Raw genomic sequence first — 27,655 nt, forward strand, 5'->3', positions numbered from 1 at the left:
ATGGTGGATTACTGTGAAGTTCTAGGTGTACAAAGACAGACCTCACAGGAACTGGCACTGAAGTGGCACCCAGATAAAAATCCCAAGAATAAAGAAGCAGAAAGAAAAATCAGACAAGTAGCTGAGATGGATGGGGTGTAATCTGATGTCGAAAAAAAAGGGGGGAACATCCATAGCAAATATGGCAAAGAATTAAAAGGTGGAGGAGGAGGTGGAAACCATTTTGGCCATCCATTTGAGCTTGACTTCACACTCAGTGACCCAGAGGATGTCTTCAGGGAATTTTTGGTGGAAGGGATCCATTTTCATTCCACTTCTTTGAAGACCTATTTGAGGGCTTTTGGGGGAACTGAAGGGCTCATTTTTCTCTGCCTTCAGTGGAGTTCCTTTTGAGGTAGATTTTCTCTTTTGATACAGGATTTACCTCATTTGGTTCCTTGAGTTGCAGAGGCCTCATCTCATTCTCTTCCACGTTATTTGGTGGATAGGCAACTTCAAATCTATATCAGCTTCTACTAAAATAGTTAATGGCAGAAAAATCACTACATGTGGAACTGTCGAGAATGGTCAAGAAAGAGTAGAAGTCAAAGAAAATGCTAAGGAGCAACCACTACACTTGGATAACAAGTAATTCAATTTAACAGAAATGTTAAATTCTACAAGCACCATTTTAGGATTAACAGGAACAACTTTTTGAAGATTCCAAATGAATTTGACTTTCAGTACAATTGTACTAAATCTAAAGTATTTATAAACAGCTCATGGAGCATTTATTTGTCATAGACTTGAGTTTATTGATGGGACCACATAATAGGACGATTATTTTTTGTCTTTAAAATTGTTGTAAATCTCTGTATGCACTTTGCTTTTTTATTAAACACAATCCAAGGTGGGGAGTGACTCTTCAGTAGTGGTAGGACAAGATTGTACAGTAACACTAGCCATGGATCTGCTTTTCCATTGTGTTTGAAATATGAGCCAAATAGTGTCAGCCTGCAGCAAAGTTAACATTGCCAGGATGAATCGGCTACAGAAATAATTTTAGTTTTTTCAGTATTTGGTAGTGAAAGTTATTAGTGTATTAATGGTAATACATTTCTAGTTTCATATAAATTAAGAATGTTTTCTAGTTGTGTACAAAAGCTGGTAATTTAGTAAGCTTTGACAATTGTTTAAACATGTAATGTCATGCTTAGCTTTAAAAAAGTAAAGATGGGTAAAATGGGTCTTTTGTCATTTGCATTTATTTATTCATTTATTTATTTATTAAGAATTATTTTACTTATTTGAAAGACAGAGTTACAGAGAGGTAGAGCCAGAGAGAGAGGTCTTCCATTCTGCTAGTGCAGTCCCCAAATGACCGCAACAGCCAGAGCTGAGCTGATCCAAATCCAGGAGCCTCTTCCAGGTCTCCCACATGGGTGCAGGGGCCCAAGAACTTGGGTTATCCTCTATTGCTTTTCCAGACCACAGCAGAGAGCTGGATCCGAAGTGAAGCGGCCTAGACTTGAACCAGTGCCCTTATGGGATGCCGGCTCTGCAGGCTGGGGTCTTAACACACTGCGCCACAGCTCTGACCTCATCATTTGTTTTTAAAAGGAAAATAAATGCCAATGTGTTTAGTGCCAAAAAAAAAAGGAGATGAGTAGAATGACCACCAAACTGTCACCATTTGCACTATCCCTTTTAGTTCTAGATCAGAGCTTGAAAAATCACAGCTCATAGGCCAAATCTAGCCCAGGGACAGGTTTGTAAATAAAGATCATTGGAACCCAGCTCTGCTCATTTGTTCAACTATTGTCTATGGCCACTTTTGAAGTACAACCAAGGAGCTGAGTGGTTGCCACAGAGGCTTTATGGTCTAGAAAACCAAACATGCTTACTATCTGGCTCTTTCCTGCCAAAATTGGTTGACTCCTGTTCTAGATTCCCAATGTGGATAGGACTGGTCACACAGATGGAACAAGGTGGACCCAGCAACTGTGGAGGAACATCATGGTTTGTCATTTTTGAAGAAGGGTATTTTTCAGTATAGGAGGACTGTAGTAAGATTCTTCTACATTCCTTCCTATAACACTCACCTCTGGACTCTACCCAGCTAAGCTCATTCCTCTGGAATCATATTTTCTTCCTCAATCCAACAAACTTCATCTAAGTACACACTGCAGCCGGGTCCCTTTAGGTGCAGTTGATAACAGAGATCCATAAGCATCATACTGACCTGGTCCTCAAGGAGCTTACAGTGTAAGGTCAGGGGTAAGCATCAATGAGAAAACAACATGTGTGTTGCATACGGACACTAGACTACATGATTGCAGGACCCTATCAGCCTGGAAGGCCTAGGTTTCTTTGTCTCTCATATTACAATAGAGAGTACCCTTAGAGTAGATAGCTCCTCAACATGAGCTCCCAATTCTCTGCTAACAGAGATGATAATAAGAGAAGGTAGTTCTCCAATTTCTCTGCCCAGTGTTCTTTCCCATATATTTCTTTTACTGTGAATAAATCAACAGAGGCTCAATTAACAGTTGGAGTATATGGAAAATGCATGAGGATCCACCTGTATGGCCAAAAGGTCTTCCACTTTAGACAGATCTATTTCACACCACACCTGTTATTCTAGCATAACCCTCTTTGACTTCTCAAAGAGTTCTGGCTTGACGTTAAATTATATGGTACTTTTACCTGTAACCAAACTCAGCCTAGCCAAGGAGTTTTTGGTGTACAGTGTAGGCATTATACAGCAGGAATCTGAAATTTTCTCCTTATCAATTCAGCATTTCATTAGGTTATTCTTCAGCACCAAATTTACCACTTGAAATTTTTTTCTTTCTGAAAGAACATTGAGCTCTACTTGCTTCATTGATTATACAGGTTAATGGCAAAATAAATCCAAAAATTTCTAGACTGGTTCCTGGCATACAGTAGAGATCAGATAAATTTCAAGAACATAAGACCTTTTAATGTTGTTAATTGACAGAATAAAGACCTGGGAAAAACAGATATTATATTAAGAGATGTAGTTAATAAATTCCCCTTAGGGTAATTTTGCTTGATCTTTTAAGTGCTGTCTACTCCCTGGAACTCTTGCACATCAGTTATTTAGGAGTTGTCTTATTTTACTGGCTTACTTATTTCTCATCTTTTTCTATTGGGAGAGCTTGAACTTTTAGTTTACTGCAATATTACCAGGACTTAATATAATATTTCAGTCATGGTTCTCTATAAAATATTTATTGCCTATTGATGAGTTCCTAAGATATAAAGTACAATAATATCTCAAAATATTCCAGAAAAAAATTATGATCATTGCTTTAACATTTTTCTTCAATTCTTTTTTTTTGCCCACAGTTCAGTTTCCCTTATAAAGGCCCTGTTCGCAACTTCACTATTTGAAGAGAGCAGTTGAATCATGATCTGAATCAGCCAGAAACCATATACTTTACACCCAGGAGAAGAATCACACCTAATTCTCTCTTTGAAGGACAGATAGTACCAATCATGTTATCCCTGGTTATTAAGTGGACAGGATGGCACAAAGAACTCAATGTTAAAACTTTGAATTATAGCTACTTGGCCTGCTCCTAATGTCTACCACCCAAGGACCACATACTTTTCAAATAAGAATCATTTAGGAGACAGGTTACTGTCTGGGCATTAATCAAGGTCCTTTCATAGTACTGAGTGTGAGACATGGAATGTCTCCTATGAGAAAGTTCTTAGGGAAAAACCGGAAGCCAACATATGTCCTCCCCTGAAGAAGAAACAGTCAGAACAAGTCATTTATCAGAGGGATCCTATACAGAATTGGCACATGTTCTACTGAAAATCATACAACACAGAGAAAGGATCCACTTCCAGAATGCATTTTCTTAACCAGAAACAGCTGCTGATGGAAGAGAACTGGTTCACCCATTGATGAGTAGGTGGTCAAAGTTAAAGAGAAATTTCGCAGAAGTGCAGAACACATGGAAAGAGAATGAGAACTGATACAGAGAATGTCATCTGCATAGAGGTAATTTTCAGAGACCCACAAAACCAAACTGGACAAGGAAGGAAAGAACACCTTTTGTGTAAGAGTCTGTAGAGAACTGTAAAATAACCATGGATTTAAAGGATGTGCTAAAACAGAAAAGACTCAAGTGAGGATATTCTCTATACTGACTGGGTCAGCAAAAACAAAAACAAACGAGAAACAGGCTTGAAGTGCATGATTCCTTCTGGGTTCATAGTGTGTTTGTTGTTACCCTCAGTCAAAAAGTTAGAGACAGGCCTGTGCCGTGGCTCAATAAGCTAATCCTCCACCTGTGGCACCAGCACACCGGGTTCTAGTCCCAGTCGGGGCGTCGGATTCTGTCCCGGTTGCCCCTCTTCTAGGCCAGCTCTCTGCTGTGGCCCAGGAGTGCAGTGGAGGATGGCCCAGGTTCTTGGGCCCTGCGCCCGCATGGGAGCCCAGAAGCACCTGGCTCCGGGCTTCGGATCAGCAGTGCGCCGGCCGCAGCCATTGAGGGGTGAACCAACGGAAAAAGGAAGACCTTTCTCTCTGTCTCTCTCTCTCACTGTCCACTCTGCCTGTAAAACCAAAAAAAAAAAAAAAAAGAGAGAGACATTTGTTGAATCAAAGAACAAAAAGTGAACAATGTGCCTACTCTTCAAAGGTCACAGATTTCATTCTAGTTATACCCATTAGGCCTAAGTGTAAGAGTAATGAGAAAAAATTCATGCTTCAACAAGTTAGCATTGTCTGTCTTTCAGCCACATAAAAGAGGCTTACGACGGGAACAGGAAGAATCCTGGACTGGTATGGCAACTGTGCCCCACCGAGTCCTCAGGGATCCAGGATCCTTACAGCTCACCCTTCTGCCATCCGTAGGGTGTCCTGTTGGAAACTGAAGCTGTAGGGATTGGAGTCCCTAGCTTGCTCAATGCCGGTTCCGCTTCTGTACTCTGGCTGCTTGCTTGCCTGCTATGCTCCCCTGGAATTTATGACCTCCTGCCCCCCACCAGCTCCTCTGGGATTTATGGCCCGATGCTTCCGGCCAGTTCTTCCCCGTGCCATCTCCTTTGTGTGGCCTTTCCACCACATAACATATATAGCCTTTACGTTTAAATGAACCAATGAACATGTTAGGTCCCCATACCTTGCCATATAGAGAGTGAGAAGGTAACCTACGTAGGAGATGACCTGCACCCTTGTAAGTATGAGGCTATAAAAACCTCTCTTATGCAAACTAGAAGGTCTTTTGCTTGTGCACTGCTAAAGGGATGTGTGCGGGTAGGGGGTCCCAGCCGGCTGATAACAAATAAACCTCTGCTTTTGCATCCGCAACTGTGCCTTGTGCATTGATTGGGAAATTTGGACTCTACAAAGCCACATTTCTAGCCGGGGAATTAGAAAAAGAATAAAAAGTGTCACTGAGGAAATCAGCTCTAGGTCACAGTTCTGTGTGGGATTTTTCGTTTGCAAAGCCATTCCTGTCAGGCCTCATTGGTGAATGTCGCCCTCCTCACACCAGATATGGCGCATGGTGAGATCATTTCAGTTCTCTTGAGAGTTGCAGTGAGTCTCAGCCCTCGCCTACACCCCACCCATGGGTGCTCACAGAATTCCTTCATTGCATGCGTGGGGGCCTCCATTCAGAGATCTCTCTATTGAGGACCTCAGTGGAGGCGTTCCCCGGATGTCACCGTCATGACCTCCTTTTCGGCTGCCTTGGCTGGGGCACTTTTCCCCACAATGATTCAGTGCTTTCCAACCACAAAGTTCCTCCCCTTTCCCTTTCCCCTCGTCTCCCAGGTCCATTAAAAGGCAGAAGTTACGAGTTAGTCACGCAGTTTCTCCCCTATGCACTGCACGTCATCGGGCCCTCACCTGCCGCCGCTGCATGGTGAAAAATGGGACACTTGGGAGACTGGTGCCCTCCGCTGTTGCCTCTTGCCTGGACTACCCTGTAAGTGAATAAAGCGTTGATTGACACCTTCAGTAAGGCTTGTCATCCTAACTGAGCATCTCAGCACCTGGTAATTCCATAGTCAGGTGCCTGATGTGTCTCAGCAAAGTTTCCCAAACTGCATTATGTCTATTTTTCTTCAGCCTAGAGGCCAGAACTTAGTCACATGGCCATAATCAACTACCAGGAAGGCTGCTACTGCAACGAAAGAAAAAAATAAAGGCTATTGAGAGAGAGCCAGCAGCCTGTGCCACATCCTTGTCTGTTATTGACTTACCTGAGTAAGCGCAGCAAGGAAAGCAACAGTAACAATGAGTTAAGGTCTCGGCACTGGCTGATGAAACACGGCACTCTCCGGGCTCTCTGCTTCAGTCTCTTGTGGACCGGACTACATCAGCAATGATAGCGAGTATTATACTTTATCATCCTTACTTGTGCTATTTTAAAGACAAAAGCAAAGATTTAAGCATTTGCCATTCAAATCTCATTTATGTGAGTGAGGACCAGGAATGCTCTCACCGTGGAGGTAAAGCACTTTAGAGATAACTTTTTTTATTTTTTAGTTTCTTTCCAGGTTAATGAGCCATTTATTTTACTTGCTTGTAAAGGGGTAACATTCACCTGAAAATTGTTATTAAATATCTTTAAATTGAAGAGGAAGCAAAAGGGTTTATCAATCCTGAGTCTATCTGAGACAATGTAATACTAAACTCCAAAAAGACATATGGAATTTGCACTTCAAAGAATACAGATACCCAGCCAAATACCCAAACTGTTCTTCAATGAGGTTGATTCATGAAATCAGCAAAGATAATATGATGATGTAAGAACTTTGTTTTTTTTTTAAGATTAATTTTTTTTATTTCAAAGGCAGAGCTACACAGAGAGAGGAGAGGCAGAAAGAAAAAGAGAGAGAGAGGTCTTCCATCCACTGGTTCACTCCCCAATTGGCGCAAAGGCCGGAGCTGCACCATTCTGAAGCCAGGAGCCAGGAGCTTCCTCCGGGTCTCCCATGTAGGTGTAGGGGCCCAAGCACTTGAACCATCTTCTACTGCTTTCCCAAGCCATAACAGAGAACTGGATCGGAAGTGGAGCAGCCAGGACTCAAACCAGTGCCCATATGAGATGTCCGTACTGCAGGCCAAGGCGTTAACCCACTGTGCCACAGCACCGGCTCCCAGAACTTTGTTTTCCACAGAATACTATGAAATCAATTCCTGAAGGAAGTCTTAAAGTTAAAATGTATTTGAGAACCTTAAGTAGAAAAGGCATTGATTCCAATGACATGAAATACTATTGCTCCTTAAGATATGGGCCTTGAATTACCCCCTGCTGTTCTACCTTCCTTCAGATGAACTTTTGGTAGGGCTAATTGCAGATGCCCATCTGTCATTGTCTATTCTTCGAAAATGAAATAGGAGACTGATTCTCAACATTACCTTTCACAGCAAGATGTCAGAAAATACATTTTCAAGGCCAACAATATCTATGTCCCTATAATCTTGGATGATTTTAAATTTACCCCTTTCTAAAAATCACAATTTAAACTCTAGAATAAATTAGTTTTTATCTACTAGTCATTTGTACATTTTGTCTTAAATTCCATTTATGTTGTTATAAGATATACCACATCATTTAGTCACCTTGTGGTAGTGGGGAAATAATTTGTTTCTATCTAGCACAAGGAGCTTGTACCAGATCGTGAGTCTGAGTAAGGAAGTATATCAGCACCTGCAGGGCAACAGAATCAGTTTAAAGCTTTCTCTCCCAAGACTCTTGTATGCATCCTTTACCTAATCCACCTCTCACACATGTTAAGAATTTCTACTTGGAATGAACAGAGCTCCTTGAAATCTGCTATACAATTTACAGATTCAATGAAATACCAATCAAAATACCAAAGACATTCTTCTCACATCTGGAAAAAATGATGCAGAAATTCATATGGAGACACAGGAGACCACAAATAGCTAAAGCAATCTTGTGCAACAAAAACAAAGCCAGAGGCATCACAATAGCAGATTTCAGGACATACTACAGGGCAGTTGTTATCAAAACAGCATGGTACTGCTACAGAAACAGATGGATAGACCAATGGAACAGAATAGCAACACCAGAAATCAATCCAAACATCTACAACCAACTTGTATTTGATCAAGGATCCAAAACCAATCCCTGGAGTAAGGACAGTCTATTCAATAAATGGTGCTGGGAAAATTGGATTTCCACGAGCAGAATCATGAAGCAAGACCGTTACCTTTCACCTTAAACAAAAATCCACTCAATGTGGATTAAAGACTTAAATCTACGACCGGACACCATCAAATTATTAGAGAGCATTGGAGAAACCCTGCAAGATATAGGTACCGGCAAAGACTTCCTAGAAAAGACCATGAAGGCACAGGCAGTCAAAGCAAAAATTAACATTTGGGATTCCATCAAATTGAGAAGTTTCTGTACTGCAAAAGAAACAGTCAGGAGAGTGAAGAGGCAACCAAGAGAATGGGAAAAAATATTTGCAAACTATGCAACAGATAAAGGGTTGATAACCAGAATCTACAAAGAAATCAAGAAACTCCACAAAAACAAAACCAACAACCCACTTAAGAGATGGGCCAAGAAACTAAATAGACATTTTTCAACAGAGGACATCCAAAGGGCCAACAGACACATGAAAAAGTGTTCAAGATCACTAGCAATCAGGGAAATGCAAATCAAAACCACAATGAGGTTTCACCTCACCCCAGTTAGAATGGCTCACATTCAGAAAGTTACCAACAACAGATGCTGGCAAGGATGTGGGGAAAAAGGGACACTAACCCACTGTTGGTGGGAATGCAAACTGGTTAAGCCACTATGGAAGTCAGTCTGGAGATTCCTCAGAAACCTGAAGATAACCCTACCATTCAACCCAGCCATCCCATTCCTTGGAATTTACCCAAAGGAAATGAAATTGGCAAACAAAAAAGCTGTCTGCACATTAATGTTTATTGCAGCTCAATTCACAATAGCTAAGACCTGGAACCAACCCAAATGCCCATCAACAGTAGACTGGATAAAGAAATTATGGGACATGTACTCTATAGAATACTGTACAGCAATCAAAAACAATGAAACCCGGTCATTTGCAACAAAATGGAGGAATCTGGAAAGCATTATGCTGAGTGAATTAAGCCAGTCCCAAAGGGACAAATATCATATGTTCTCCCTGATCGGCAACAACTGAGCACCAAAGGGGAAACCTGTTGAAGCGAAATGGACACTATGAGAAACAGTGACTTGATCAGCTCTTGTCCTGACTGTTGATGTACAACGTAATACTTTACCCATTTTAGTATTTTTTCTTTGTTTTGTTCTAGTACTATTGGTTGAACTCTGTAATTAACACACAATTATTCTTAGGTGTTTAAATTTTAACTCAAAAGTGATCCCTGTTAAATATAAGAGTGGGAATTAGAGAGGGAGGAGATGTACAATTGGGACATGCACAATCGGACTTGTCCCAAATGGTGGAGTTAGAAACATACCAGGGGATTCCAATACAATCCCATCAAGGTGGCAGGTACCAATGTCATCTCACTAGTCCAAGTGATCAATTTCAGTTCACAATTGATCACACTGGTAGGTCTAAGAGTCAAAGGGATCACACAAACAAGACTAGTATCTGCTAATACTAACTGATAGAATCAAAAAGGGAGAGAACGATCCATCATGGGAAGTGGGATACACAGTAGACTCATAGAATGGCAGATGTCCTAAATAGCAGTCTGGCCTCAGAATCAGCCCTTAAGGCATTCAGATCTGGCTGAAGAGCCCATGAGAGTATTTTAGGCATGGAAAGCCAAGACACTCTGAAAAAAAAAAAAAAAAAAAAAAAAGAAGAAGAAGAAGAAGAAGAAGACCTAAATGAAAGTTCTCTGCGAGTGAGATCCCAGTGGAAAGAACGGGGCCATCAAAGAAGGAGGTACCTTTCTCTGAAGGGAGGAGAGAACTTCCACTTTGACTATGACCCTGTCAGAATAAGATCGAAGTTGGCGAACTCAAAAGGCTGCCATAGCCTTGGCAACTCATGACTAGAGCCTAGGTGATTACTGACGCCATAAACAAGAGTGTCAAATTGAATAGTCAACAACAGGAGTCACTGTGTACTTACTTCTCATGTGGGATCTGTCCTTAATGTGTTGTCCAATGTGAAGTAATGCTATAACTAGTACTGAAACAGTATTTTACACTTTGTGTTTCTGTGTGGGTGCAAACTGATGAAATCTTTACTTAATATAAACTGAATCGATCTTCTGTATATAAAGATAATTGAAAATGAATCTTGATGTGAATGGAATGGGAGAGGGAGCGGGAGATGGGAGGGGTGCGAGTGGGAGGGAAATTATGGGGGGGGAGCCATTGTAATTCAGAAACTGTACTTTGGAAATTTATATTTACTAAATAAAAAAATAAAAATAAAAAATAAAAAAATAAATACATTTAAAAAAAGAAATCTGCTATGACCTGCTATGTGAATAATTCCATGTCATGTGAAGATACTATATTACAAAGCTATCATACCACTTTCATAATATTTAATTATTACTTAATGAATGTATTATATGGCAGGTTCTCAAATACTGTTTAATGCTGTGAGTTACATAAAAATGTACTTGTAATGGTGAAGAATAGAAACCTAGTCCCTTCTTGTTTCAGAGACTCTTTTTGGCTTACTGGATATCTATTATCTCTTCTTCCTTATCCACAGAATTCTAGTTTGTTTAGGAACAAGGGAAAAAAGCTTGAATTTCCAGCCTCAGGAGTTCATTTCATTCAAATGGACAAATCCCTAGGAAAACACAATCTATTGCAATGTATTCAAGAAGAAAGGGACGATCTGAATCAATTTATAACAAGCAGAAAGTTGAGTTACAATTCCAAGAAAAGCATAGGCGAGGATGGTTTTTATACTTAATTGAATTGAACATTTAAGGTATAATACAATTCTTCAAAAACTAGACTAGAAGAAAGCACATCTCAATTCATTTTATGAAGGCAATATTATAACCCTGTTGCCAAAACCAACTGAAGAGATCACAAGAAAAGAAAACTGTAAATCAACATATTTTAGGAATATGGATGTAAAAATAATTAAAAACATTCTACCAAACTGAATCAAACATCATATAAAAAGAATCATTTATGATGACCAAGTGGGATTTATCCTGAAAATGCAAGCTCCATTGAACATCTGAACAACAATTAAAGTTATGCATCAAATCAATAGAATAAAATGTGAAAATCACACCAATGTCTTATTGAATAAAGAAAAAGTGTTTTCCAAAGTCCAAGCTATTTCTTACTAAAAATACCAGCAAACATGGAATAGAAGGGAATTTCCTCAACCTAATAAAAGGCAACTACAAAACATCCAAAAAATGTCATAGTTTATGGTAACATGCTAGATGCTCTTCCTTACAGCTAGGAATGAAACGAGATACTTTCCCTTGACAGTTCTGCTCAATAATATACTGAAGTCCTAGCCACAACAATTACGAAAGAAAAAGAAATCAAAGCATCCAGATTGGAATGAAGTAAAGCTACAGTCACAGATGACATAATGTTACAACAGAATCCAAAGGAATCCACCCAAAACAAATTGAATAAGCAAGTTCAACTAGTTTGCAGTATATATGATCCGTATATTAAAATAAATTATATTTTTATACATTTATAATGAATAATTTGAGAATAAAATTACCAGTACAATCATAGTAGCATTGGGAAGTACTTAAGCATAAATTTATAAAAGAAATACAGAATTCAAACTTTATTAAAAGAAATTAAGGAAGATTTAAACAGAAAAGTGTTTCATATTTACAAAGTGAAAGATGAAATGTCAGTTCTCTCTAAATGATCTATAATTTCAAGGCAATTCCTATCTGAGTCCCAGAAATCTCAGTTGCCCTATTCATAAAAAATTAAAATTCTGCTATACAATTCACAATTATGACAAGACACAGAATAGCCCATGCAATTTTAAAACAGAAGAAGAAATCATTAGGACTTGCACTTCTTGATTTCAAATTTTACTGCAAAACAATGGTGATCAAGAAGGTGTAGTACTGGCACAAGGATAGACCATAGGTCTATGAAAATGAGCATCCAGAAATAAACACACCAATGTCAATGGTCAATCAACTTCTGATAAGCCCATCAAGACCATTCAATGGAGAAAGAGCCATGTTTTTCAACTGACAGTGCTGGGAAACTGGATAGTTACGTGCACCAGAATGAACTGCATCTTTACCTAACTCAGGCCATACACAAAAATTAACTTAAAATAGAGAAAACCTAATGGTGCCATTTTTAGAAGAAAACATAGGGGTAAATTTTTTAGCATGGGATTTGGCTAAAATATTCTTAGATACAATGGAAAAAGCATGAGCAATAAAATTAAAAATAGATACCTTGAACAAGTGCTTTTCTCAGGAACAGAAACATAATAACCCAGATTGGACAAGTTTTTCCCAAGGTATACAAGAAATATAGAACAAATCGCACTGAATGGTGTTTCAGCTCCGTGAAAGTGACGATATAATAGAATCCTACAAAACCTGGATTGAGGTTTCAAAGTAAAATTTGAAGAATCAAGAGCTGTGGTTTCTGTGTATGCGTCAAACGGGAAGACACGGCTTTTCCTGATCATTAAATGGCTTAGGAGCTACTTAGAGAGTTCCTACAAGTTGCTGTGTTGTACAACACTAAGAAGAATAATACTGAGTAACACAGAATCAAAAAGGTGAAATAAAAAATTCTCCATTAACATCCTCATATCCTCTGAAGTGTGCTTAGGAAATTTTAAACTGTTGGATGATATCCAAGAACACAGAACTATTGATTTTGATGTGGAAATTCTCCAGGGTTTTGAGACATCCATGTAAAACAAGATCTTTTCTTCATTAGAAAATACAATTAGCATGACACACACACACAAATACCAGCATCACATCTGTCATATATGTACCTTGCTACTGCCTCTCAAGGGACAAGCATTTATTCATGGATGGTAGTGGCAATAATGGAAAATTATAATTACTCACTCACGATTCATCTGTCTAACTGGTCCCAGAACTGCAGAAGTATGGTGTAGTTTAGGGCAGATCTATCTTATTTATTGATATTAATTGAGTACCTAACATGAGCAAGCCATTGAGAATACAAAGGAATTCTTAGTGCTCCCTTCTCTTTATACTGTCGGTGCTGACCTAAGGAGTCAGGACGCAGGAAAAGCTCAGAAACTGCTACTCAGTGTTCGCTGCCCGCTCCAGAGCACACAAGCAGGACTTCCAGGGATGCTGTTACTCAAACGAGAAAGAAGCATGCCTGTGGCTCTGCCCTCCGTGCTAAGGTCCCCTGAGAAACTTCCTGCAGGGGCTTCCTAAGCCACAGGGAGAAATGTCCAGAAATTCCTGCAAAGTCCCTCCACTCTCAAGATAGGTGGGGCGCAAAGCTGATGGGAAAAATCTCTCACTCTGAAGCATGAAGATATACGAAAAAGGGTCTGCGTTGTGATGCAATGGGTTGAGCTTCTGCTTGCAACACAGGCATCCCGTATCAGAATGCCCATTGGAGTCCTGGCTGCTCTGCTTCCAACTCTTCTCCCGGGGAATGTGCCTGGGAAGGCAGCAGAGGGTGGCCCAAGTGCTTGAGCCTCTGCCACTCGTGTGGGAGGTGTGGCTGGAATTCCTGGTTCCCAGTTTCACTCTGGCCCAGCTTTGACTGTTGAGGCCGTTTGGAGGGTAGACCAGTGGATGAAAGCTCTCTCTCTCTCTCTCTCTCTCATCTGTCTTTCCTTCTGTCTGTCCGCCTTTCAAATAAACAAATCTTTAAAAAAATTGCACAAGATAGTTTACTTCTTCTGGGGGAAGAAGCCTGGGTCCCTAAAAACAAAATATTAGTTTATCTCTTCTAAGGGAAACCACTAATTTTTTATTGTCAATGCATAACTAAAAATAAACAAAGATATGCTGATTATGAATAATATACTTAATAGACAATTAATTCTAGGTCACAAAACAGTGAGTATGCCAAATTTCCAAAGGTCAATGTCTATTTACAAAAATTTATACTGTATTAGGCCACAAAAAGTGTGAATAAATTTTTAAAGCATGTAATTTGTCCAATAATAGATTGTATTATTCAAATATAGAATATAAATATAAATACATAGTAATGGAAAATTATATGTGTTAAGAATGTTCTTGTTTGTAAGCATGTCATTTCATGCTTGTTATGTCTTTTGGGAAACATAAATCCTCTGTGGTAAAATTTATGAATCTTTATCTTTTTTGGTTTAAAAGTTAGCTTCTCCTTTTAGGAATGTTTCTTGGGAAACTGGGGTTGAGTTCTAGTCTTCTGGCTTCGGCATAACCCAGCCCGGGCTATTGCAGCCATTTGGAGAATAAAGCAGTGAATGGAAGATCTTTCTCTATCTCTCTGTCTCTCTTCATACGACTTAGAGCCCTTGCCAATATCTTAACTGCAGTCTTATAAGACACACAGAATCAGAACAACCAAACCAAATTGCTCTAAAATTTTGAACTTAGAAACTGTAAAATTATAAATGTTTGTTGTCTTGAGCCACTGAGCTTTATATTTTATATTTATAATTCATCAGTAGTTCATTATCTTTCAGTATTTATTTGTTGTTAATGTATTTCTGACTATACATTTTTCTCTAAATTTTATTGAAATTAAATCCTATACTTTTCATATATTCTTTATTATTTAGAATTAAATACTTTTGAGTTTCTTTTGTAATTCTTTCTTTGCTCCATAGATACTTAAGTATCCTTAAGGATTTATTTGTCTTGGTTATTTATTTATTATGATTTATGAATGATATATTATATAAAATATACTAAATATATTACTAATTTTAAAGCAGAGCTGCAGAGACAGAAAGTTACAAAGAGAGAGAGAGATGAGATTTTCCATCTGCTGGTTCACTCTCCAAATGACAGCAACGATCAGATCTGTGCTAGGCAAAAGACAGGAGCCAGAAACCCCATCTTGGTCTTCCCCACGGGTGGCAGAGGCCCAAGTCATTCAGCCGTCTTCCATCGCCTTCCCAATTACTTAAGTAGGGAGTTAGATGAGAAGCTGAGTAACCACGACTCAAACTGATACTCCAATATAGACACCAGCATCGCAAGCAGACTTAACCTCATACACAATAATGCCAGCCCTTTAAGAAGTATTGTAAAATTTCTAAACACATGAGCTTTTCAAAGTCATTTTTGCATTAACAATTTCCAAAATAATATCACCGTAATCCTACTTTTTGGAAGTTTTTCTATATACCACTTCCTTGCTGTCCACCAGCACATTGTTAGTATCTGCTTAAAAAGAAGAAATATTTTGGTAGGTACAGTACCCCATACGTCTTGAAGGTATGTTATTATGTGCATACAGTTTTAAATTATAGGTCTTAAGAATATAATATTTTAACTACATGTAATGCTTTCTTTATTGTTAGTGATACATTTTGTCATAACAACTGTTTTGTCTGGTTTTAAACCCATACCACTTTGTCTTTAAATGTGATTAATGTTTACCTGGCCTATAATATTTTTTATCACTTTGCTTTTCTTTTGATGTGCTTATAATTTAACTAAATTTATTTTTAAATAGTAAATTCCCCTTTTTTTCTTTTACCAGGGTTAAATTTTAGTTTAGTTTGTACTGGGAAATCTAGTTTATGAACATGGATTATGATTGGCCCTATATTTGGGTGCGTTTCTTTCAATTTATTTTATACTTCTTAACCCTCCTTTTTTGTGTCAAAAAATAACATAAAATTTATTATTTTAACCATTGTACATATAAGAAGCAATAGTAAATATGTGTACATTGTTGTGAAACATATTTCTGAAACTTTTTTTTCTAATAAACGGATTAGTCAACAACTTCTCTTCCCCTCTTCCTTCAAAAAGTAGAGTGGTTCCTTAGTAACCACTAAGGTTACTTAGTAACTAAGGTTCCTTAATAACCACTCTTCTTTTTGTTTCTATGACTTTGACTACTGTAGATAAACAATATTAAGTGTAATCATATAGTATTTGTCTTTGCCACTAGCTTCTTTCACTTAATATGACATCTTCAAGGTTAATCCAAGTTGTAGCATGTGACAGGAATACCATCCTTCTTCAGGCTACTGCTATATCATTTCTGTACACCACATTCTATTGTTTTCATTTATCTTCTGATGGACATGTATGTTGCTATTGTGAGTAGTGCTCCGTGAAGATAGGTATACAAATATCTCTTCAAAACCTTGCTTTCAGTTGTTTGGGGTATGTGTCCAGAAGTGGAATTACTGGATTATATTATACTTGTATTGCTAACTTTTTGAGGCATTTTCACACTGTTTTCCATAGCAGTTACACCATTCTATGTTATCACCAACAGTATACAGTTTCTCTACATCCTTGCCAACACATGGTATTTCCTGTGGATGGAGCCCATTCACTTCACATCAGAGGGGTTGATGTATTTTACTCAAAGTATGCTAGTTTCAATGTTAACCATATATGAAAAATATCCTCACAGCCATATCTAAACAAGTATTTGATCAAAAACTTCTGTGGCCTAGTCAACACATGAAATTGTCCATCAGATTAACAAAAGAACACGTATCCACAGAGATTCTCTTACATTGTTCCTCTCTTTTTTCATCTAATTATGTTCCTTCTCAAATTGTTCTCTTCATTAAAACAGTCCTGTTAACTGGATCTCAAAAGTTGTCACCAACACTCTCAAAGATAACTGAGAACTAAACTGGTAAAACTTAGATTTTCTAAGAAGACCTTGAATCAAGGCTCAAAACATACCCTTTCCCCTTTTCAAAACCTCTTTTTTTTCTTTTGATTTTGGAAGAAAGATGGTTTTATGTATCATTTTGGAATATAAGAGATTTTTTAAAATTTGAGTGAAGAGCAATAGAATGAAACAGGTAGGGTAGAAAGAGAGAGATTAAAGTGGTGACTCAGGGAAGAACTAACAGGACATTTGAAAAGTGAAAGAGGATTTAGATCTGAGAAGGTCAGGGAATCCGTTCCCGGGCTGCACTGGCTTGGAAATACTCGCAAAGCCTGGGGTGGGTGCCTCCGTGAGCAGCAGTAAGTGAAAAGTTCACAAGTTTTTAGTACTGTAAATGATACTTTGATAGTTTGAATAGAGAGAGAGGGCCAGGGATTCTGAAATGAGAATTTGTCATGTCTCAGAGAATTATGTTCCATTATCATATCATAGAGAATATTGACCATAAAGGTTAGATTCTTTTCCTCTATATTTCAACAGTGTGATTTTAGTCAGCTTCTTCTAAGATTCTAATTCCCTGTGAATTTAACATATCCAGTTTTATAATAAATATCAGCAAAATAAAGAACTATAGCAAGACAGTAATCTTGCAAAGTCCCTGAAACATAATTTTTTTGTTCTTTTGTAGATGGCTTTTTATGTTGCATTGACAAGGAACTCGATATAATGTAGTTTGTTATTAGCAAGACATAAACGTTCAAGGGTACTGCAAAAAGTTCATGGAAAATACATATCATGAAAAAATTATCTATGGATTTCAAGACCTTCTTGGACCAACGTAAAAATATTTCATTCCATTTTTCCATGAATGTTTTGAAGTCCAATCAAACTACTCAACAAAGTAATCTTGATGCTGTGAAGAATGAATTAAAACAAGTATGATATTGTAATTGTTTCTTAATATAGTCCTTCAGGATAGCATTGGAAAATACAAGGTAATGTGTTCTACATTTTCTTCCACTGTTTTACTGAATTTCTTAGCATTTCCTATGAAGTTGTGGTTTAATTTCTGTATGAAAGTTTCCATTGATGGGAGATACACTCTTCAAATGGGCCATCTAAAATTCAGCCAACTTCTACTATAATTTCTCCTTTGTATTGAATTGTAATCTATCCCTGTAGCTGTAGCTACTAGATCTACTCTTTATATCCAATTATAACAAATATAATAGTCTGACTCCTTAGTATTTAAAATAATTGATGAAAACTATCATTCCCCCTCCTCACCCTTAATTTGGAGCTGCGTCTTCTACAGAGTAAGCACCCTTAATATCTTCAGTTGTGTTTTATTACCCAGTATCACACATGTATGCTTTACAGATTACTTTCCTAAAAAAAATTTTAAATAAGTAAATTGTCTTCTGTGATCTGACCAGCAGACAAGAGTAGAAAACCCTTTAAAAAGTTTACCACTTCTATTATTCCATTATCATATCTCTTTAACTTTTTGGTTTATTAAAAGTCATTTTATCCCGTGTACTGAGCTACATCACTTCCAACTGCATTTGGGCAGTTGGTTTTTGGACCCAAGTGTAGGATCTTATGTTAATCCCTGTTAACTTCTATGTTTTTAGAGCTTCATCCCATTGCTGCAGACTGACAAGCTTTTTTTTGTTGTTTCAATTCTGGTTCTGACATACAATGTGTTCATTCTCTTGCCAGGCTTCATGCCATCTACATATTTGATAAGCACGCCTTCTGTGGCTTCATACAATTCAATCTATAGGATTATACAGTCATAATTACATCTTTTGAGAACTTTCCAACCTTCTAAAGTTATATTTCCTCTCAAAACTTCATGTTATGGAGTAATGCAAACTTTTCAGTAAACTTTGAGAAGTTCTGCTTTCTAAACTTTGTAGTATATTCTTCCTTTCTTTGAATACCGTGTATTCTCAGATGAGTCTTTCAGGTTCTCAAACCTTGTTCGTTTCATTAACGCCTAATCGTTTTTCATAATCATTACCTATGCATAATTTTGTTTTGATTGTAGGTAAAACTTTGAAATTGTGCTGCTTGCCCATTGCTGTTAGGACCAACTTCTGCGTATTTGGTGGCTTAAGGCAGCAGTCACTTACTATCATTCAGTTTGGGAGGTCAAAATTCACAGTGGGTTTTACTGGGCTGAATTCAAGGTGTTGGTGGACTGCGTTCCTTCTGATGGATCTTTCAGGGGATCCATGTCTGTAACTTTTCCATCTTGTAGAGCTGTGTACGTGACTTGCCTTGTGGTCCCTTTCTCCATCTTCAAAGCCAGCAGTGTAGCATCTTCAAGTCTTTCTGTGACTCAGATCTCCTCTTCCACTTGAAAGGAACTTTCTGATAAGGCCTACCCCCACAAGCCTGGAAAATCTCCTTATTTTAAATTCAGTTAATTAGCAAACTTAATTCCATTTATTTTCTTTATTCCCCATCACCATGTCACATAACATATTCACAGGTTCTGAGAATTAGAACAGGGACAACTTTGGGCATAATTATGCTGCCTAACACAAAAGTGCCAGTCAGGACTTTTTGGATTATTTTTGGCACAAATAAATCACTAATCATAGTTGTAAATACTCAAAGTCAGGACAGGTGTAGTGGCTCAGCAGTTAAAATGCCAGTTGGAAGCTTGTATTCCATATCAGAATTCCAGGGTTCTTCCCAACTCCACTCTCAATTCCAGCTCCCACTAATGTGCACTCTGTGTAGCGTACTTGGTTCTCTGCCGCTTACAAGGGAGTCTCAGACGAAGTTCTCAGACATCGGCTTTGGACTAGCTCAGCACTTTTAGTTACAGGCATTTGGGGTTTGAACCAGTGGATGGAAGATCTTTCCCTATCTGCCTCTCCATCTCTCTCTCTCTCCTCCAAAATAAATTTAAAAAGTCAATATTTTTTTAAAAAGTTAATGTCACTAATCATGCCTCTAATTTTTTTTTAGGAATAGACTCTCCTTATTTGACCAATGACCTGAAGTGGACCTTTACAATAATGTTACTCTCCCTTCTCCTGCCAACCACATGAATATGACTGAACATTTGAGAATGTTCCTTAAGGATACACATTTTCTGAAGTAATATATTATTTACCCTGGAGAAATGCTTTTACCATTTACCAGCCCTTGCTAGTCCTAGCACATGTTTCTCTATTTGTAACCAATTACCATAATTTGTTATCTGAATAATATTAGTGTGATTCTTACACTGTAAAATCCATGAAAGGAGCATCAGCTACTGGTCTACAGTCAGCTATTACAAGCTTAGGAAGACAGAAGTTTAAATTCAGAAAAGGAGACTAGGACCTAGGTTACGTTTACCACTAAGAGGGAACTTCTAATTTGGACTTAGTATGATCACGTGGAAGATGGACTGCTAAGTAAAATCGAATTCATCAACCTCAGAAGGATGGTGGAAAACTCATTCCATAGTATGAGCATATGTCTGGGTATGCATCCTTTTTTCTTTTTTTCTCTAGGAATCTTACTTACTGATATTTCACACTATAAACCACCATGGCACACCTTGGAAAATGTAGGACTGCAACTTGTTAAGTATAACCTAGTACATACAAGGTTTGAGGTGTGCATGATAGTGTTGCAATGTTTGCATCAACTATGGGCTTTATTCTAAGCTAGATTTTAGTTTAGAAGATTTTCCCCAAAGTCATTTATTTTACCACTAATGCAGTTTCCTTTGTCTATTGTCTAAACTTGGGTTCTATCCCTTTTATCTTAGATTTATTGGCTTATTGTATCTAGACCTTTGGAGTCTGAAATAACATTGGGTCCTTCACTGGTTTAGGGTGAAGCTGAAAGAACACCTAAACTGATCCCAAAAAAAAGCCTATCCCCAAATCAACCTCTGTAAGCTGGGAGAACTCATTTTATCTTCAGCCCCAGTTTGCTTATCTCTAAAATGTGTCTGTAAAATGGGGGATCCAGAGTGTTTCAGTGTCGGTTGTTTTCACACAGGGTGATGTAGACCCTCAGGTCCAGGGAGGTGCCTTGGGCACTGTTAGGGTAGACCAGAGTGAGTGAGGGGAAAAGTGGGGGAAATGGTGTCCTTTGCTGCTCATTACAGGGTATAGATGGCAGAAGTCTGATTATATATAAAAATCAGAAACTTGGATAACTTGTGTTTCTAAGGAATCTCTAAATGTTCTGTTAGTTTTTTTTTTTTACCAAAGTTATGTATTTCAAAAGCTGAAACTTCTGTATAAATTGATATTCTAATTCCTAAATTATTTATCTTTGATAGTAGGCTGATCAACATTCCTATAGGTTAAAGATGTTTGCAGATGGAGAAAAACATAAATCCATAATCTTCAAGCTATTTAACAAATTCAACAATTAGGAATTAGCCACACCCTTTTTAAGAAATAGAAAATTCCAGGAAATAGCCACACCCTTTTTAAGAAATAGAAAATTCCAGGACTAGGTCATGAAAAATACAAGATGAACCTGGAGAGCATTGTGGTGTCAAGGAGTGAAAAAAGACTTAATAGGATAAAGCCATATCACAAAGGCAAAGGAGCACAAACAGCACAATCACAAAATAAATAACAATAGCGTTAGATAGAGATCCACAGTCTGAAATAAATATCCATGAGTTCTTAGTATCATAAATAAATAATTGAATAAACTAATGTGGGAGAAGGGCAAAACTTCTTCATGAAGGATTCTAACCAATGATTGCAGAAAGAACAAGAAAAATCACCATTGGAACCCCAGAGTTGTCGGCAAGACTCACCAATGCAAGAGAAAATGGCACCCCTTATTTGGGTTCAATTTCCTGTCCCAGCTGCTGATGCCAACACCCGACTGATGCGGGCCTGGGAAGCAGAAGTAATGGCAACAGTAACAGCCATATATTTAGATTTCTACCACCCACCTGGGAGACTAGAATACAACAGTCAATAGAGCTAAAATGCTCGATACATGAAGCTTGCTCTCCAGTGGGATGGTCTGGGTTCAAGGCATAGGTAACAAGCCAGTGCCTAAGTACTATTTAAGAGCTTGGTAGTTCTGTACTGAAAGATAATGTTGGCCAAGGGGACTGAAAGGACCAGAGCGTGAGAAAGTTATTTTGTGTCAGGTGGTTACAGAAGGCTCTGATGCTGTATCATTTCAGCAGAGACATGAATGAAGCAAAGGAGAAATCTGGGCAGATGTCAGCAAAAGGAATTTCTAGATGTCAGGAGAAAGAAGGGAAGGTGGATCAAAACTTTAATATGGGCATGCAGGAGTCCAGGCATGCAATGACTTGTGAGGACTCCAGTGAGAAGTGCATAGATAAGTGGATTTGGGCTTAGGATGGGGTTGGTGCTTGAGGTAGGCCACTGCAAGAACAGTAGTACTGAATAAAGTAGGATGCCCTGGGTGGGTTTTGAATGGAAAATATATTTGCATTTGTTCAATAAACATTCATGACATAATGACTTTGTGCTCCGTACTGTTTCAGGTGCTAGAGACACAGTGATATATAAACCCCAAGCCTCATGGGGTTCAATTTAGCTCAAGGACAGGCACATATTAAATGAACAAATGTATGAATTATCAAGGCTGTGGATGATGATAGGTGCTGTGGAGAAAATAAAGCGGCTGGGATACAGAGTATCCAAAGAAGGCTTCACCAGAAGTTGGGGCCTGGTCTGGCCTTGGCATCTGAAGTTCATTCTGCCTGTTGGTGGAGAATCCACTGGGGCCTGGAGCAAGAGTAAAAATGGGACAAGGAGACCACTGTAGCATTCAGGAAGGAGGAGGCACCTTCCTAAATCGGGGCAGGGGTGGGGCGAGAGGGAGGCTTGTAAATGTTTTTCAGGTAGAGCCAACAGTATGTTTGAGCGTGTTAATTTTGAAATATCTTTTTAGAGATCCACACAGAGATAAAAGCAGGAAAGCAGACATGGAATCTGAGTTTTCAATGTGACTCAAAAACCAAATGTTATCAACCTGTTTTCACACCTGGGAAACCCAGAGTCATTTCCAAGTTCACCCAGGGGGAGAATCACGTGGCCATCCCGTCTCTTCCAATCACTAGACCATACTTGCCTTGGAATAGAAGTAAACGAGAGGGATAGGGGCATAATACAAGGGGCTTTAAAAAATTCATGGAAAATTTATATTATGAAAAAACTATGCATGTGTTTCCAAATTTTTTTAACAATACAAACATCTTTTTTTTTTTTTTTTTTTTTTTTTTTTGACAGGCAGAGTGGACAGTGAGAGAGACAGAGAGAAAGGTCTTCCTTTTCCGTTGGTTCACCCTCCAATGGCCGCTGTGGCCGGCGCACCGCACTGATCTGATGGCAGGAGCCAGGTGCTTCTCCTGGTCTCCCATGGGGTACAGGGCCCAAGCACTTGGGCCATCTTCCACCATACTCCCTGGCCACAGCAAAGAGTTGGCCTGGAAGAGGGGCAACCGGGACAGAATCCGGCGCCCCAACTGGGACTAGAACCCAGTGTGCCGGTGCTGCAAGGCAGAGGATTAGCCTAGTGAGCCGCGGTGCCGGCCCAAACATATCTTTTAATTCAGTTTTTCCATGAGCTTTCTGAAGTACCCTCCCACGAACACAGGCATAGGTGAACGTCTGAAAACATGGAGAGAGCAAGACTGTGGTGAAGGACTCCAACTGTGCCCCAGCTCAGCTATTCTGCATTTCAGTGTCCCTCTCTTCCCGGCCCTATACCTGTTTTCTTCTCCCGGTCTCTCTCTTTCAGTTTATATTGAGGATTCATGATGGAGACCCGCTGATATTCCTGGGGAGACAGTAACACTGGCCATGAGAAACCAAACATTCATTTGTCTTTATGTTTACTTTATTCCTCAGGCCAGACCTGTTCTGGTATTGTTTCTAAATAAGAAAAAAGAATAATTTTTGTAGATCTTCATAGAAAGCTTGTTCTTATAAAAAGAAGCATTCAAATTGAAGAGCATCATTGTTTGCTGATGTATAAGTCTGTAAGATGACCCATCGTGCCCATTTTCCTTGGTCATCCCATTTTTAGCACTGAAAGTTCTACATCTCTCAGCACTCCTTGGTCTCAAGAAAATAAGAGGAATAGTTCTTTTTATTTGCTTGTCACTGGCCAACACCATGGGAAAAAATAAAGCAAGAAAGTGAAGTAGAGGAGGGTGGAGGATGGGAGAGATGAAGATAATTTTTTGGCTTAAATTAGAAAATATGTCAAGTAGGATGCATCTGGTTTGACTTAGTATATCTTAAATCAAATGAATTTGAATAAAAGAAGTATTATTTGACAAAACAGGACCTCCAGAGGCAAGGGCTTTTCAGGGTGGGCTGAGCCACAGTGTACCAGTTCTTTCTGATTCTCTCCTCTACTCACTGGGTCATCAGCCTCATCCTTTTGCTGGCTTCCCATGACGAGAAGGTGGCCATCAGCAGCAGTGGGGATGGCAAGATTTCTTGTTGACAAGGTGACAGGACAGGGGATACTTGGAGTCTATTTCTCACAACCTGGATTATGCCTCTGCTTATATCCCACTGCCCCAAACAGCCTTAGGCCTATCCATCCCTGCACCCATAACCATTAGATTTGGGCCAGTTATGCAGCAAGGATAGCAGCCCCAGTGTCCACCATAGAGGGAGGCCAGAAAGGAGTGTAAGGAGCATATGGCATAGGCAATAAACCAGCAGAAGCCAGGGTTCAAGGTTACTCCTCCAGCAGTGGGACAACTCAGGGTAGGTAGGAAAAACTACATTTTAATCCTTGAAAAGAAGCAGCCAGAATGATCACTGTGGGGTGGTCCATGCTGACCACATTGGGCTAAGTTGGGCTGGAGGAATGGATCCAAGCTCTCACTTCTAGGGAGGACTCTTCCTTGAAGCAGCATTTCAACCCTACGCACAGATAGGAAAAGAGGGAGGGAGAGAGGAAGAGACTTGGGGAGGGAGGGAGGGCAGGGGCGGCCCGGGGAGACAATGTTCCTGTGGGAAACTTGAGGACCAAGAGGAGGAACCAGCTGGGTCTTCCTGCCTCCCAGGTTGCCTCGGCAGCATCTCCAAGGAGCAGCTTCCCTTTTAAGGTGTCTAGCACTAAGATGGATGCTGACTTATCCCAACTAGCTTGAACTGAAGCATTCCCTACTGTTGTTTAAAGTCTTTAAAACACCCAGAGAGAATTTCTCTGACTCCCAGGGCACTGCCGGTGCCCAGCGAGGCTATAATTGTGCCCCCTGAAATGTGTTTCTGCAATGCCTCCATGGGAGTGGACCACTTAGGAGAAGCTTGGAAATTTCACCAACACAGAGAGCTGCGTGAATGGGAACTTGTTGGAAATGTTTAACATAGGAAGTGCTGTGTGCCAACCCTTACTGTAGACAACGATACTTTAATGTCTGTTATAAATTGGTTTCAAATGGTTAACATACATAATGACATTGAAGCAAGCTACGTTTTTCAGCGCTTTGAGGAATTTCAGACACACAACTATTTATTTGTGGGAATAGGCTGACTTGCTTCCCTCCAACCCCTTTGAAAATGAGCCCCTGTGTGTTCGTATAATGTTGAGATCGAGAGAATTCATAACAGATTTAATCATATAACCCACTTGGCGCTGTGTCGGTGCCTGCAACAGTGGAAAGCGCTCTCATCTTGGCTACCCTTTGGGGCTCAGCTTTTAGTTTTCTCTTCTTGAATGTTCAAAAGCACTTCCCCACACGATAATTTTCATTCCTATAGTCTAAAGCTCTGCAAAAGAATATGTACTTACTTGTTTTTTTCCTATTTCTCTTTTGAAGTTCTTTTCCTTTTTGTTGTCTTTTTCCTCCATGGCCCTTGGAGAGGTTCCTTGTCCTCCCCTGTGGCATGTGCCATTCCTAAGTGGCTGCTCACATGGGTACTGGGTTGTCATTTCTTTTCTGTCACTGAAGGCCTTCTCTTTACACCCTGACTCCATTTACCTCTGTTTATTCTAGAACTGAATAAAGGAGAATGTGAGAGCAGACTTTGCTCAAGTTAAAAAAAAAAAAAAAAAAGTACACTATTGACATCTGACCAGGCAGGGGTCTATGCTCAGAACACAGGAAGAAGTATTTTATTATAATGCCAACTCTAACGGGCAATTCCAGATTCCCATGCTTCTCCAAACTGACTTTATCAAGAAATGGAATTTGTTTTTCATTTGTTTAGCTTCCTCCACTTATGAATTTATTTCTATTGTAGCACCTGTAGCTCATAAATTTACTGCCATATTTATCAGTCGCATGGGTTTTTTTCCCCATATGACAGAATTTTGTGAGGGGCAGTCTTTTTCAAATATATATATTTTTTAATTCTTAAAAATAGGGCACAATTTCAGGCATGGAAAGCCAAGACACTGTGGCAAAAAAAAAAAATGGCTTACATGAAGGATCTCTGTGAGTGAGATCTCAGTGGAAAGAAGGGGTCATCAAAGAAGGAGGTACCTTTCTCTGAAGGGAGGAGAGAACTTCCACTTTGACTATGGCCTTGTCTAAATAACGTCAGAGTTTGTGGACTCAAAAGGCTTCCATAGCCTTGGAAGCTTATGACAAGAGCCTCGGGTGATCACTGACGTCATAAATAAGAGTGTCAATTGTTAAATCAATAGGAGTCACTGTGCACTTACTCCCTATGTAGGATCTCTGTCCTTAATGAGTTTGTACTATGAGAATTAATGGTAAAACTTGTCTTCAAACAGTACTTTATACTTTATGTGTGTGGGTGAAAACTGTTGAAATCTTTACTTAGTATAGAGTTGATCTTCTGTATATAAAGATAATTAAAAATGAATCTTAATGAAGAACAAGATAGGACAGGGAGTAGGAGGTGGGACAAGAGTGGGGGTGGGAGGCTGGGTAAGGGGGGAAGAACTGCTATATTCCAAAAGCTGTACCTATAAAATTTATATTTATTAAATAAAAGCCTTCAACAATTTTTTAAAAAATAGGGCATAAAGCCAGGCATACAGAAAATATCCAATAAATATCTTGAATTAAGGAATAATGTAATCAAGCAGTTGAAAAGTAATAGGGCTGACCAAAAAAATGAGAAATTTTGTAACGACCTGCAGCTCCAAAACCAGCACTCTGGTCTTATGACTCTCATCACAGAACTCTAAAACTCACTGACAGCATTGGTCAATGTGCAGTCTGCAAAAGTCAGGGTTGTTTCTCATTATGTCCTGGATGTTTCTTCTTCTGGTTGTAACTATTTTTATTTGTATAATATGGAGTCTAGGCTTCAGTATTTATATTATATATAATATGCTAAGTAGCTATACACATAGGTAACATCATATACATAACAAAACATAAATATACTTCTTCAAAGGAAAGGAGAAGGTGTTAGGTCCTCCCAGTAGACAGCCCAAGTTGTTTGATATTCCTAAAATATGTTGCTTTCTCCAGTGAGAATCCATCTCTTTCTAAGGAGATATAAGTACTTTAAGGCTGCAACCCTGCCATTAACCCAGGAACTTTGCTCCTGTTTCTTATATGTTAAAGCTTAGTTGATTTACCAATCTGGTTGATTCTGTCCAGGCTCTTTAATCAGGGCAAAGTAAGTGGGATCAGTGCTTCTTTTCAACAGAACAAGCGTGAGGTCTCACGGAATCGCACCTGCCAGGGAGTGGCCTTTTTGTTTCTAGCTCTTCCTCTTCTCTCAGGGGCAATCAAGGGAATTTCTTGGTTCAACGAAAAGAAAAATGAGCGCTCACATGCCCAGTGGCTGGCTCATCTGCCTGATTTTAGAGGCACAAACACGAGGGATTTGCTGGGAGCCTGCTCCTCTGTCACCAGCGGCAAGCGACAAGAGGGAGAGGCCAAACACAGCCCTGGCTCAGTCGTCACAGCAAGCTCGTCCAAGACAGACTGA

The 27,655-nt window shown here is 39.1% G+C and overlaps 1 pseudogene; it reads left to right on the forward strand.

The window, feature by feature from the left end:
• On the forward strand, positions 1-27,655 carry LOC100344993 (dnaJ homolog subfamily B member 6-like; annotated as a pseudogene).

The sequence above is a fragment of the Oryctolagus cuniculus genome, chromosome 16, assembly GCF_051225735.1.
Source record: "Oryctolagus cuniculus isolate XC-2025 breed Fujian yellow rabbit chromosome 16, ASM5122573v1, whole genome shotgun sequence".
NCBI classification, from domain to species: domain Eukaryota; kingdom Metazoa; phylum Chordata; class Mammalia; order Lagomorpha; family Leporidae; genus Oryctolagus; species Oryctolagus cuniculus.